This window comes from Lampetra fluviatilis, chromosome 72 (assembly GCF_964198595.1).
Source record: "Lampetra fluviatilis chromosome 72, kcLamFluv1.1, whole genome shotgun sequence".
In the NCBI taxonomy this organism is placed as follows: domain Eukaryota; kingdom Metazoa; phylum Chordata; class Hyperoartia; order Petromyzontiformes; family Petromyzontidae; genus Lampetra; species Lampetra fluviatilis.
The window spans coordinates 555,667-570,331 of NC_136346.1; the positions used below are offsets into that span (position 1 = coordinate 555,667).

Sequence of the window (14,665 nt, forward strand, 5' to 3'; positions counted from 1 at the left end):
TGGACCAGACCACCAATAGATTAATGTGTCCGTCCGTCCGTCCGACTGTCCGTCTGTCCGACAAGATGGCTGCCCGCTCCCCCTGCGATCCGTGAACTAAATGAACTAAACAAGATGGCCGTCGCATCCGGCGCAGCCAATGACATCGCCTGTTGCAATCCTTGCTCTGTGGGCGCGCGAGTCAGTGGGGAGGGGGGTGTGGACGTCATCGCTCACCCCCCATGCACAAATCATTTTCTTTTTAACTCCTCTATACCCGGTCGATATCCCTGTACCGGTATTAGTATTATTCCTACCAGCCCACCCCGCAGGGTCCTGTTATACGTGTGTGGTGGGTACACCCAAGGGTAAGTGGGCGGGGCCAGGGATGAAATTTTTTAGTAAGGGGCCGTCCATAAATGACGTCACGCACCTGGGGGGGGGGTCAGACATTTGTGACAATGTGTGACGAGGGGGTAGGGGGGGTTTGAGAAATGTGACGTCACATCAAAATGAGCAACTTTAAATAAATATAGAATTGTTATAACAACACTAATTGTTATAACAACACTACAATGACAATAGTTTAAAGCGATTTGAAGCATGTTTTATTTTCAAAATGGAAATATGGTTTTGGGGGGGGCGGGGGGGGGGCGGGGGGGGCAGAGCTTTGTGACGTCATATTTGAGGGGGGGGGTCTGACTTTTTGTGACGCCGTGTGACGAGGGGGGGGGGGTCAAAAATCGTCCAAAATCGTGTGACGTCATTTATGGACGGCCCCTAAATGGCCAAATCCGCGATGTGAAACCCCGCGATGTGCAAGGTTTTGTTTTACATTTCAAATGACGATGTTCGTGATTTAAGTGTTGAATGTGACGATGGTTATCGAGTTAGTAACGATGTAAGTGTTGATATTGATGACGATTCTAATGATGTATATGTTGGTTTTGACGATGATGATGATCATGATGGTGATGAAGTGATGATATTAATTTTGCTGCTGTAATTAGCTACTGCATGGGGACCCACGAACATACGCAAAGGACATGGGGAGACATTGGGACACATTGCTGCTGTAATGTTGCTACTGCATGGCAGACTATTGCACAGCCTACATACCGGGCAGCAACGCCATGAACAAGGGAAGCACAAAAGTCTATCGATATCAACAAGGTATCACTGTCGGTTTTGTTTGCAACAGCCTGTCACGCAGTAGGTACACGTGTTGTGACTAACGCGGAGACAGGTAGACTTGGAGGCCACTTCTTTATTTAACAAGCACCATCGGGATAACACACTGGACTATGCCCATCCCCAAACCCTTATCAACAGTTTGCCTTTGACGACCGCTTGTGTTGCGATCGAAACGTCGTTATTTATTTCATTTTATTTTCTACCCACGCGACTTTACCGAAAGAACCAGAGTATGGATTACTGCAGTCACGAAAGCTTCAAATCGAGATTAGTTAGAACGATTGGTAGGCCGTCTGACTAGCGGTGCCCCGGGACAGTGAAGACGAAGACGAAGACGACGACGAGAAGAACGGTGGCGATGGACTTGAGCGGCACGGCGGGGATCATCCCACTTCCAGCGACAGCCCCGAGGTCCCCCACAGGGACCCCTCTTATACGGTCAGCGTGGCCACGCCCCCTTTCTGGAACCTACCAGCGGGTTCCTGGTGGACCCCTTCTGTGACCTTTCCCCTCGATCCCCCTCTCGTGTATATCACGGCCTGCCGACGTCAGAACTGCCGTACGCCGCAGATACCCTTTTTCGCCAACAGCCAGCGCTATGCCACTATGCATGCATGGCAGGCTGTATGCGATTTGCTGTTCCTCTTAGTTATTTCGGTAAAGTCACGTAGAAGGGAAATAATAAAATTATAAAAATAAAATATTATAAAATAATTCTCTGAATGACGCTGTCTTTCCGACAGACCTGTTCTTCACCTGAGGACGTCTGCTTGCGTTATGGCCCGAAGCGTCGCGAGAATTATTTAATTGGTTTATTTTTATTATTTTATTATTTCCCTTCTACGTGACTTTACCGAAAGAACCAAGAAGATGAATCCCTGCAGTCACAAAAGCTTTAAATCGCAATTTGCTGTTCTTCGCTGTGTTATATGTCTGTGGATCTGTATGTAAAGCTTACGGCTCAATGCGAGTCTTTGGGCAATTTTGAGTCGAGTGTTTTTTGTCAAATTTCCTGCCTCCTTATTGGTCATCCAGAAATCTCCACCCCCTGCCCCCCCCACCACAAAAAAACAGTCCACATTGTAGAAGAGGAAAATTTGGGATTTATTGTTTTTATTTGCATAGGACATTTGCAGTGCAGAAGTTGTACAGAACCCCAATCCCCCCCATCGTTGCTTAACACTATGCCCGGAGAATGGATACAGCAGATTCATATTGACGATTAAGCAGACATTGTGATGATCTGGGCTTAGGCAGGACATAACAGTGCATTGAAGGAAGAACATGGTGCATTGGAGACGATAGCGGTACATTGTAGAGAGCAGGAGAGATGCGGCGAATTGGCCGCTTGGTTGAAAAACAAAAGCCTCACAGCTGAGCCAACAGTTGGGCTTACTGGCTTCACAATTCTTTGGCGACAGCGGATGAACATCATGAACGACATGAGACCATCACATGAATGTGTGGATACTTTATGCATGAATGGAGCATCAAAGACACTTCACAGTGTGGGTGTGTGATGAACAACTTTAAAGTGATGGGACATCCAGTGGACCATTCGCTGTTACTATTCCATGAAAAGTTTCTGAAATTTCTGAAAGCTCTTGACTGGCTTACACAACTTAATACCGAACTGTTATATGTTGCTATTCCTCCTTGCGACATGCCCATTGTAGAGCCACTAGTCCCGTTGTGTTAACAGAACAAAACCGACTATTAACTCGTAATCGCTGTCCCTGAATTGGGAAACGTGGAATATCGAGGGGGTATGGAATCTGTACAAGTCTTGCAAGTGTAGATGTATGTGTTTGCTTCTATATGCTAATGTGCAAATATGTGCTAATGGATTATAATGTCCACATCTGATCCACATTGGAGAGATAAATTGTTTGTATTATATTTGTATTGAACATATGTATCGTGGTGGCAGAGCAGTGGTGCAGTTGTCCGGATTGACAAACGGGCTGTAATTTATAACAATTATCACTTCATCCGGTCAACGGTGGTGAATCTTTGCTGATTTTATCTGTGCTACATATCGAGTAGTAGAATAGATTAATGAAGTCTAGAGTTTTCCTTGCTGCGGCCTTGCTCAAAGATAGAGGTGTGGTGTCTGTTATGAACCTATAAAGAGAACCAGTAATCTGCTGTAAGAAGAAATAACCCTGAATATGCCCAGTCTTGTCACATCTCTGAAGCTAAGTGGAGTCGGGCCCGGTTAGTGGCTTGATTGGTCAGTGCCAGGTTCTGGATAAAGAATTGGCATTTTTTGTATTATTTTGTAAGTGCTGAGTGTAATCCCTTCGGATGTATGTGTGGTTTGTTTTCTTTCGGATTTTCCAATTTCCTCCCACATTAAGTGCAATTCTCACGAATGGAATCTTCATCGAAGCGAACCCGAGGCGGGTGCAGTTGTCGCCATGGACTGTAGCAATATCTGAGTGATGGATGGTGGGGTTATGCTTAATAGTGCGGTGGTGCGGGGGAAGGGGAGTCACACTTGCAGCTCAGGTGACCAAAAGCCCCGTGCATCGATGGGCTGAGATGTGTTTTTAGTTGTGAAATGTATTTATGTCGTTATCACTCCTATGTAAGTGCCATGCATATTTCTATGTTTCTAGCAGCAAATATTTATTATCACTATGTTATATTACATGTTCTACTGCAGGACGATCCATTTATAGTTAACCCACTAAAATAATATGGAGAAATCATACATAAAACAACATTTTTTCAAAGCCTCTACATATCTCCCACCAATCTCAATACAATGATGACATTTTAACAATATCCTCTGCCGGATATGGAGCCATCGCTTTCACAATATTCGGTCACTTTTGAGAAGTGATCGAATATTGGAGTATCTATAAATGGACCACCCTGTATATTATAAGTGCAGATGCTTTTGCTGTTGGTGGAGGACGTGATTGTGGTTAATGTTGCCAGTCGTAATGCGTCATCAACATGTTTTGTGGTGGTGGTGGTGGTCGCTGTTGTGGTTGTATCGTTTGTTCCGGTTGCATCGATTTGCGATGACGGTTATCTTGACAGGATTGTTGATAATGGTAGTTGCTGTTCTGGTTGTATCAGCGCCTCTTGGTTTTATCGACGATGAGAATCGTAGTGACGATGTCGCTGGTGAGAGGGATTATAGCTACCAAATTTCTGGTTGACCTTCCGGAACATGTAGGGAACTGGTGGCCCGTCCCTCAGTCAGCCACACCTCTTGCTGATAGGCCCCATCCACTACTCTGCCAATTCCACCCGTAACATGAGTTAAGCATGAGGCATGAAAATATAAAATATTGACAAGATCCCAATGTTCACAAATGCGCTTCAGCACACCGGGACAGCCTTTCTGAAACCATCCCTGCCAAACCAGGACGTTTGGTTGCTTTAGGTGATACTGGTGGTGATGGCAAATCTGTCCAGAAAAGATTGTGCGGTCTGATGACGTTTACAAAGATGACGATGAGGATGGTGTATTGTGACAGGCATTACTCTTGTGGCTACAGTAGCAGCGGCTCTGGTTATTTGAGTAATTTGCTGGTGACAGGTGCGATGCAAGTTTTGCCAAATGTGTTTGTCATTGCCGATGTGGGCTGATATTTCTGCAGCTGCTGCTGCTGCTGTTTCCATTGCTGTGTGAATTGCTTCACCACGGAGATGTTCAGAAAGACTTGCGGAGGTCCAAGTGCGGGTAGTAGATTCCCCATGGCATCTTCAGCACTTTGTAGGCGTCGCCTTTGTTCTTGAAGTATCTCATGAGAGCCTGTGATTGTTGGCCAAAAATGTGTGTGAGGTTGGGAGGTGGGGTAACAAAGATGGAAACAATCAGCCATATTTAGATTTATCCACAAGTATGCACGCACATGCTTTTTGTGTTTAATTTCTTGCCCTTTCCCCATAACTCCGATTAGCACAGTTGGCTACTTACATAAAGGGGAAGTTCACACTGGAATTGCAATCCATATGGGTACACCACAGTCAATCGATTGTTGGGTCACATATGGTAGATTTAAAAACGTTGTACAGCGTGGAATAATAGGCTAAAATACTCCCCAGAGGTACAGTGTAGAGCTCCCCCTAGTGGAGGCTCTTCCATCAACCGTGGCTTGAACATACAGCTTTCGAAGCTGTGCAACGGTGTTTTTTTAAGACGTTAAATACTATACGGACGAAATAATGAACGAGCATGTTGCCATACCAGCACGATGTAGGCGATGATCAGGGCCAACAGAATGAGGCAGCAGAGGGCGATGATGAAGTAGACCCAGTATGGCAGGGACCTGTTCGGACTTGAACTTGTATTCGTATTCGTGTAGTACACCACCTCCTTGTCAACTGCACCGACACACACCGCAGACAATTTTAGCCACGGTTCATAATTCTCTTTCCGGTTTGAAGTCATTGTTTAAAAAAAAAATCCTCGATTTCATCACGCTACTGGCATAAGGTCACGATTTCATCCTCACCACTTAATAGTTGTACCGCACCTCTCGTGCGGTACATTTCGAGGTGCCCTGCGGCAGGAGACCCCCAGTATCGGCAGTTATTGTGTGGCACAAGGTGAAATGTGACACCGGCAACTAAGTGGGAATTATTGTTCCAATAGGGAGTGATATTGGTTACATGATTTTTTTTAAATCCAGTTTCAGTTCTATCAGTAATTGACCATGACGCTGATACACAATGGCCTCCTTTTTGAATAACGTCACGTGATCTTTAACGTCCACTGTGAAGCAGAATGCGCTTATTTGTGGTTAATTAACCCACAGCTTAACCAGCGTGGCCACTGGTCTTGAACCGAGAATCGCTGCAACAAACGGAAAATGCACTACCGATTGGCCATATTACCAGCCATGTTGATGAATTTTTACAAACCAGGGTCCACATTTAATTTAACGATCCTTTGAGTAATGTGTACCATCTCGGCTATTGTTGTCTCATGTTCAAATTTTTTTTTTATTTGTTCCCTTACCATGAAGTGAATGTATGTCATTTAAATACGATTTGCATAAAAGTACATGAATTGTCCTGTCTCAAAATCAACCAGAATATGCCTGATCTTGCCAGATTTCAGAGGCCAAGCATGTTTGAGCCTGGATAGTGGTTAAATTGTCCATGCATTGTATAGGTGTGGGCTAATGCAGGTCTGTGTTGTCAACAGAGGGCCATGCTTGAAAAAAAATCATTGCGCAGTCATTTATGCTTTTACATATGTATCGCATGCCTTCACCAATAAACACCATGATGTGATGTGTTTTTTTCATTAAAAAAAACACATTTAAACAATAAAATGAGCAATGACTATCAGGATAAATAAAACCTCGTTATTTCGGTATTTGATCATTCATAATTTTGGATAATACGGCACGGTTGCACTTCGGCATATATATAGTGTATATTAGTAATTCGCCATGAGCCGATTTGCCCTTCTGAATGGTCCGATTTCGGCGTACACGTGGAGCGATGCCGCGCCCCACTACCAGAACAACGACTCAGTCTAGTGGCGGTGCGCGTGGTGAGCGTGAGTGCAAGACCTGTTGCTTTGGACTTTACCTTGCTTGTGCACTCTGTGCAAGCCACAACCCTCTCAGAAATCTCGTCTACATCTACATCGAGAAGTAATAGAAAGGGACTGAAGTATAAATCGCTTAGTCTGCCAGACAAATCCAAAATTTTGGATCGAATTCATGCAGGTGTGTCAATGTGTATGGTGTGTGAAGAGTTTAGAGAACAAATTTGGATTTATTTTTTTGATTATTGGTGCAGGAAGCATTGTACATAATTCGGAATATTGGATAATTTGGCAAGGCCAGAAACCCATATGTATCGAATTAAGAAGGGTTTACTATATAACGATATTTCGCAAAACAAACGATATGGTTATGCATCTTAAGTCGTATACATTTTTTTTTAATCATAGTTGTTGAGCACATGCCCAAAACTCCAACAGGCCATCAATAATCAGCACTGTTAAAATTGTAATAGATAAGAGCTAGTACGTTTTTTTTGTAATTCAGCAAGATTACAAGAACGAGTGTAAAGAGACGACGGCAAATTCTAAATTTGAGAAGTGCGACGAAAGAAGCAGCAAGATAACTGTTGTCACCTGGAGTATGGTGGATGAGAGTGATATGGAAGAGACAAAACAGCCATTCTGGTCGGAGTAGTAGTGATAGACGAGCGACAAGGAGGAAACTAACCGTCGGTGAGCAAGTGATCGGAGTCAATCGGCAATATATTATAGGACTGCCGTATCGCGCAAACCCTACCCAGGAATTGTAACCGTGTGGGTTGACAATGGGCCCCATGCCACTCACCGTACACCTTGAGGCTGTCGGGCCGCAGCTTGTACGGTCCCAGGTAGGTCATGTTAGTGGTTCCTTCGGTGAACTCTTTCATCAGCGTGGGCACGTTCTCACCACCGTTCTTTAGGAAAGAGCATTTGCCCTCCACAGTAATGGAGCCGATCCTGCAATGAGAGAAGCAAAGCTGCTTCTGTTAAGTCGATTAAAAACATGTACAGTCCACTGCTCGCAGAAAGGACCTCCACTATACCCCACCACATGCATCCTGTGTTGTACCTATTTATACAGATGGGGGGGGGAGTATTTAAACATTGGAAAATAATAAAATCTAACAACCTCCCCGCAACCCAGGAAAGGGTTTTGATAATCTGATCAATGATTGAATTAACAATCTCCAGGACATTAGTCACTTCTGTAGCTGAACTATTCGCTTTAATCGGTGGGTTTGTGGTTTGAGCTCCTTGGCTACCGTGGATGTATTTATGTACGTTGAACTTCTTTTGCACCGTACATAGCCAACCGTGTTAATCGGAGGTGCGAGGGAAGGACAACAAACTAAACACAAAGCCGTTCTCAAGAAATTAGTTTTCAATCTAGAGTATTTAAACGTGCGTAGCTCCGGTAGCTTCTTAGTATCAGAACAAAGAGTGACAGCCGCAGAAGTGCACCCGAAATGGTGCAATGCACCGATCGTCTTTGATGGATAGCCAAAATCTGCTACGAGGATGACCAGAATTGGCGTGATGGTGTATGTTCCTTGACGAGATCAGCAAGGATAATACTGCAGGTATATTAACCATACATATTCACCAAATCCTTTACCGTAGACTTTAAAATCCCAGGACATAATCTGAAGAAAAGTAGGACATGTGCGTTTGCATCACAGGCCAATTTGCCAAAGTTTTGAGATTACTCGCAAATTACGAAATTAGAAATAAAAACGTAGTAACATTGCCCCTTACCGACAGCTTATACGCATTTGCAGGCTGGTGTTGTATGTGTAGTGGTGATAACTACTCGCTGTTCGCAAGCTGTGAGAGAGCGGATCGTAAACAAGGTTTTCCCGCTCAATCAAACGGTCAGGGTCAAATGGGGTGAGGTAGGATCCAAACGCCAGATTGGGAAGGACCAATCGGAGGGTTCCACAAGGTGGCCGGGGATTGGACAACCCGGCCACGAACCGGTATAAAAGCCAGAGCGCTGAGAGCTCTTGGCCAGTTCTGCTACACGAAGACCCAAGTCGGCCGAAGACATCTAGGACCCTGGACCAAGCCCTCCAGCCCTTATCAGGGCTAGGGCTCAGTGTAACCAGTGGTCGGAGAGAGATCCCCTAGGTCCAGCCAGAGGACGCTGGGATAGCAGGGAGATTAGATAGCCTGCAAGGTCCGGAGGCTGTACCTCCTCAGGGTAACGGGTGACGGGACCATATACCCCTTTGTGCGATAGGGACTGTGTATTAAGACAATAAACAGTGTGTGCCATAAAGAAGTTTAGAAGTCCGTCCTTTACAACACTATATATGCACCATGTGCTTCACAGGGACAGCTAGCCAATGGGGGGATTCCTTGGCTAGACTTCCAGTGCATTGGAATAGTTGAGATGAAATAGTGATGTATGGGGTTTGAAATAATGAGGTATTTAAGCTCCGTTATACTTCTAAATGGTAAAATAACGCCATCTAAACAAAACTTCACACTTAAAGAGCAACAATGAACCAGTTTAGAAACAGATGAAATGTCTTCATTTGTGAGGCTTTCGTGACTGCAGGAATTCATACTCATTGGTTCTTTCGGTAAAGTCACGTAGATGGAAAATAAAAATAAATAAAATAATAGATCACGACATTTCGTTCGCAACAACAAGCGACCATCTTGTTGTTGCGATCGAAACGTCGTGATCTATTATTTTATTTATTTTTTCTTTTCCATCTACGTGACTTTACCGAAAGAACCAAATAGTATGAGTAAGTTCTAGATTTGAAGCTTTCGTGACTGCAAGGATTCATATTCTAAGGTTTTCGGTAAAGTCACGTAGGTAAAAAATTTAAATTAATACAAGTTAAATAAAAAATAAAATAAAAATCACGACGTTTCGGAGGCAACACAAGCTTCCGTCTTCAGGTGGAACCGTCACAGCACGATAGCTGTATCAAGTAACTTACTTGATACAGCAAGTATCTTACTTGATACAGCAATCGTGCTGTGACGGTTCCACCTAAAGAAGGAAGCTTGTGTTGCTTCCGAAACGTCGTGATTTTTATTTTTATTTTACTTTAAAAAATGTTACCTACGTGACTTTACCGAAAACCTTAGAATATAGTATGAGTAAGATTAAATGTTGTTCGTACCGGAAGCTTGAGACGCTGTATTCCCGGTATAAATATCTTGCCCGCTGTTCTTTCTGGAATAACTTGGTAATCTATGAGAGAACAAAGAGAAAAATATTAGCCTTTCCCGGACAAGAGACATGGCACATGTGGTGGTTGGTACAAGCAGTTATTGGTACATGTAATAGTGTCATACATAGTAATGCAATGCAATTACATCATGCATTTACAAATCATCTAAATGCTACTGCTTCTGAATGTTGCCTGACCGGAAACAGTGGAATGTATATGTTATAGAGGGAAAGAGGCCGTCCAGTCATGGGCAGAGGAAAACATGGAAGGTCAGCAGCCGGGGGAGTCAAGAAGTAATTCCAGACTATGAAGGGTAACAGAGAGGAATGAGCAAAGATTGACTGCGGGCTTCTCCAAAAGCTTTGGCTGCTGCAGCAGAGAGTGTTTGTCGGGGAGTAGAGTGAGGTGTGAGGTGAGAGATAAGGGAGCACGTGGAGAGGACTAGAGTGAGATGAGAGGGGAGAGGTAGGAGGATTGTGTGACCCCCACTTAAACATCGTACAATTGTAATACGAGAGTTCACCGCAGAGGTCGCAACCGGGTACCCGATACCCGTACCCTACCCGATACCCGGCTACCCGTACCCGGCCGGGTACGGGTACCCGTTTGCGACCCTGGTGCGGCCGGGTACGGGTAGGCCGTGAGTCACTGGTGAGTCACCGTTTGTCACTCATTTCCCAACGTCTTGTCTCTTCTCACAATTCAAGTTCCTAGAATCAACCCACCCGCGCCTGCAACATGGCTTCATCCCAGAGGTCGCAATCAGGTACCCGATACCCGTACCCTACCGGACGGGTACGGGTAGGGTACGGGTACGGCCGGGTACGGGTTACCCGTTTGCGACCCTGGTGCGTACGGGTACGGGTAAGGAATCAAAACCCGTTTGCGACCTCTGGACACGAGTAACCACCCAGCCGCGTGGAACGGAGTGCAGCCGTGTCAGAGAGAGATAGAGAGCGGCGCTGTCTAGCTGTGGGAAAGAAATAAAGACGAAAACACAAGCCCAGATCGTGGTCGCAGTGGGTTATTTCACAATGGAAAGGCGTTGTCCTTTTGGAGTTTGCTTGCGTGGTGGTGCGGGAAGCCGTTGAATCTCAATGGGCTCACCACTGTATTGTATAAAGGCGGTGAGTGGTATAATTCTAGATTTGAAGCTTTCGTGACTGCAAGGATTCATATTCTTAGGTTTTTTCGGTAAAGTCACGTAGGTAAAACATTAAAACATTAAAATTCATCAAAGTAAAATAAAATAAAAATCACGACGTTCCACCTGAAGACGGAAGCTTGTGTTGCCTCCGAAACGTCGTGATTTTTATTTTATTTTACTTTTATTAATTTTAATGTTTTAATGTTTTACCTACGTGACTTTACCGAAAAAACCTAAGAATATGAGTGGTATAATGTGAGTCGATGAGTGGTGACTCATGCGAGCAGGACGTGTCTGATGAAAGGTCAGATGCGTGTCACTGGTCCATGGGAGACAGGCTTTCCGCAAGTTAATTAAGATGCAGCAGTAGGGTTACGGCGGTGTCATTTTTTTCTGATACAATAGAATATCAACTTTCATGATATAATGACTATCACCAAAACTTGTGATATGAATACAGCAGTTCCTTACCTCCGCGGTGATGTTTCTGGCATATGCAATGTAGAGTGGCTTTTCAGGGTTGTAGAGATCCTGATGAAATTCACGATTGATAATGGTGAACTGGACCGTGTATGATTCCAGTTCCTCTGGTTTCTTGGTGGTTGACACTGTGGTGGTGGTTGTCTTCGATTTGGTCGGTTTCACTGAAAGTACACAGAGATCAGATCACACTTGCGCTTATGTTCGAACATGTCCTCATCATCAGCAGCCATGGTCAATCCACTGCTGAATAAACGTATTCTCGAACCGCCATCATCTCTCGACGATCCTGCGATGTAACGATCCACCCAGCATGTGCACTGATTGTATCGCTTCATCAACTCAGTGAATTCCCGCAGATGTCTCTGATTCCTTGGACCATCGGCCATCGTGCCCTCTAGCCATGACGTGTCCCGTCCCAAGCCCACTTAGATTGCTGAACAATTTGAGTTATTAACTTAACCTGCGTTTTCTCATCCACGTGTCACTCGTTTTGTCTCAAAGCAATTCTAAGCATAGATTTCTCCATGCGTGTTTGCACGCTTAAGCTTCTGTTCATGTTTCTGATCGATACCAGCGCTGATAATATACAACGTTAAAAACTTAATTGTATAGGCACTTAGGAATGTTGCTTCAAATATTGTATTTATGAACCTCAGATCATCACTCGCTCGTGTATTTAGAGAATTAATAAAGCACATAGTGTGATGTGAAATGTCATGGTAGGAAATAATCTGTCATCCCCATGTAGATGGATGCAGTCGGTTGCCACCTACTGGCAGACTAATGACCTCTTAAATACACCTTGTGCCGCACAAGGACAGCTACCACTGGGGGGGGGGGGTGTCTTCTTGTCTAGACTGCAGATATAGATTTATTTGTAAATCTGGTCAATATTCGAATATTCTAATGTTAAGAAAATGCAATGCCAAAATATGACTATGGAATAATTCTCTTGTCTCTAATCATGTGGTTGCAACGATTAAATAAAATTGTCTTATACCCCGATTATGATGCATTAAACTTCTATTAGAGTTGTGTTTTGAAGATGATGGGTCAATCTTACGAACTTGTTTTTTTTACGCAACTGGAAAATTAACAACGTTCACGTCCCAATGTCGTGCAGCTGCTGTTGATCGTTTCTTGGGGGCCTCCGTGGTTGGTTTTTTAGCCTCAATTTGTTTGTGTGTTGCTGGAACAATCACTTCTGCACAACATATATATGGATTAGGGTGTATATGTATATAATACAACACGAGACAACTTCATCACTGAATATGATAAGTCCACAGAGGAGTTGTTGCCATGGCAGGTTTGGAGTCTTTATCTGTCTTATAAAGTGACTACCGTCGTCACTGTTCCCATACACTTCACTCGTTGATTCCTGCACCCATGTTGAAGACTCGGTCTACCAGACTTGACTGTTGCGTCTCATCCATCCTGTGTTTAACCAACAAATAGCTATTTTTCGGGTCATTTGGTAAAGTCACGTAGATAGGTAAAAAAATAAATGACAAAAAACTAAAATATTGCTTGGGTCTTTCAGTAAAGTCACGTAGATAGGTGATTTTTTGTTATTTTATTTGAACCGATCTACGTGACTTTACCAGAAGACCCAAAGAATATGAATTCCTGCAGTCACGAAAGCTTTAAGTCAAGATTCAACGTATAGCTGGTGAAACATTTCTCTTTCAGCGTCTTCCCTGGCACTGCTTTACTTTGGAATGCCATTCTACTGCCTCTCTTCCCTTGTTCAAGTCAATAAATACATTATCTCCGATTGCATTCATGTTTTCAAGATCAATGGTCAATCTTACCGACTTGTTTTCTTTACACAACTGAATAGTGCATGATCGTGTCGTCCCAATGTCGTGTAGTTACCTTCAACTGCAGGGGTCTTTTTGGGTTTATTTTTCGTTGTTTCATGAGCAGCTGCTGTTGATCGTTTCTTGGGGGCCTCCGTGGTTGGTTTTTTAGCCTCAATTTGTTTGTGTGTTGCTGGAACAATCACTTCTGCACAACATATATATGGATTAGGGTGTATATGTATATAATACAACACGAGACAACTTCGTCACCGAATATGATATGTCCACAGAGGAGTTGTTGCCATGGCAGGTTTGGAGTCTTTATCTCTCTTCTATAGTGACTACCGTGGTCACTGTTCCCATAAACTTCACTCGTTGATTCCTGCACCCATGTTGAAGACTCGGTCTACCAAACTTGACTGTTGCGTCTCATCCATATTGTGTTCAACCAACATATCGCTATTCTTTGGGTCATTTGGCAAAGTCACGAAGATAGGTTAAAAAAAATGACAAAAAACTAAAATATTATTTGGGTCTTTCAGTAAAGTCACGTAGATAGGTGATTTTTTTGTTATTTTCTTTGAACCTATCTATGTGACATTACCGAAAGACCCAAAGAATATGAATTCCTACAGTCACGAAAGCTTTAAGTAAAAAACAAAAAACTACGACGATTCGATCGCAACACAAGCGGTCGTCTTCTGGATAGGGGGGGGGGGGTTAGCTCCCAAAGGCAAACTGTTTATAAGGGGTTTGAAATGGGCATAGCCCAAATGTCTGCAGCCAATGGTAATGCAGGTGGTGGGCAGCTAACCCCACGATGGTTGGTTTTCCACCACCTGGCAGCCCTTTGATTGGTGGAAAACCAACCACCATCGGGTTGGCTGCCCACCACCTGCATTACCATTGGTTGCTGACATTTGGGCTACGCCCATTTCAAACCCCTTATAAACATTCTAGATTTGAAGCTTTCGTGACTGCAAGGATTCTTATTCTTAGGTTTTTTTCGGTAAAGTCACGTAGGTAAAAAATTAAAATTAATGAAAGTAAAAAAAAATTACGACGTTTCGGGGGCAACACAAGCCTCCGTCTTCAGGTGGAACCGTCACAGCACGATTGCTGTATCAAGTAAGAGAAATTCCAAGAAAACAGTCCTTGTATATATACTGGTTGTGGGTGGGAGGAGTCAAGGTAGGCCCCTGGATATTATTATTGTGCGGCTGAAGCAAGCTGTTAGGAATGAGCCTTTGTTGTGTAGACTGGTTGAAAAGAGTTGTTAAGGTGAGGCTGATGTAAAGGTACGTGTAAATGGGACTGTGCCTTTTGTTATGTGGAGGTGGTGAGG

General features: G+C 43.8%; 1 long non-coding RNA gene across 1 annotated transcript; it reads right to left on the bottom strand.

Moving 5' to 3' along the window:
• Window positions 1-5,444: 5,444 nt before the first annotated feature.
• On the bottom strand, window positions 5,445-9,907 carry LOC144953151 (uncharacterized). Its single transcript, XR_013640766.1, has 3 exons — window positions 9,835-9,907; window positions 7,500-7,651; window positions 5,445-5,517 (listed from the first exon to the last, which is right to left on the bottom strand). It is a non-coding gene; the product is annotated as an uncharacterized LOC144953151 (long non-coding RNA).
• Between the last annotated feature and the right edge of the window lie 4,758 nt (window positions 9,908-14,665).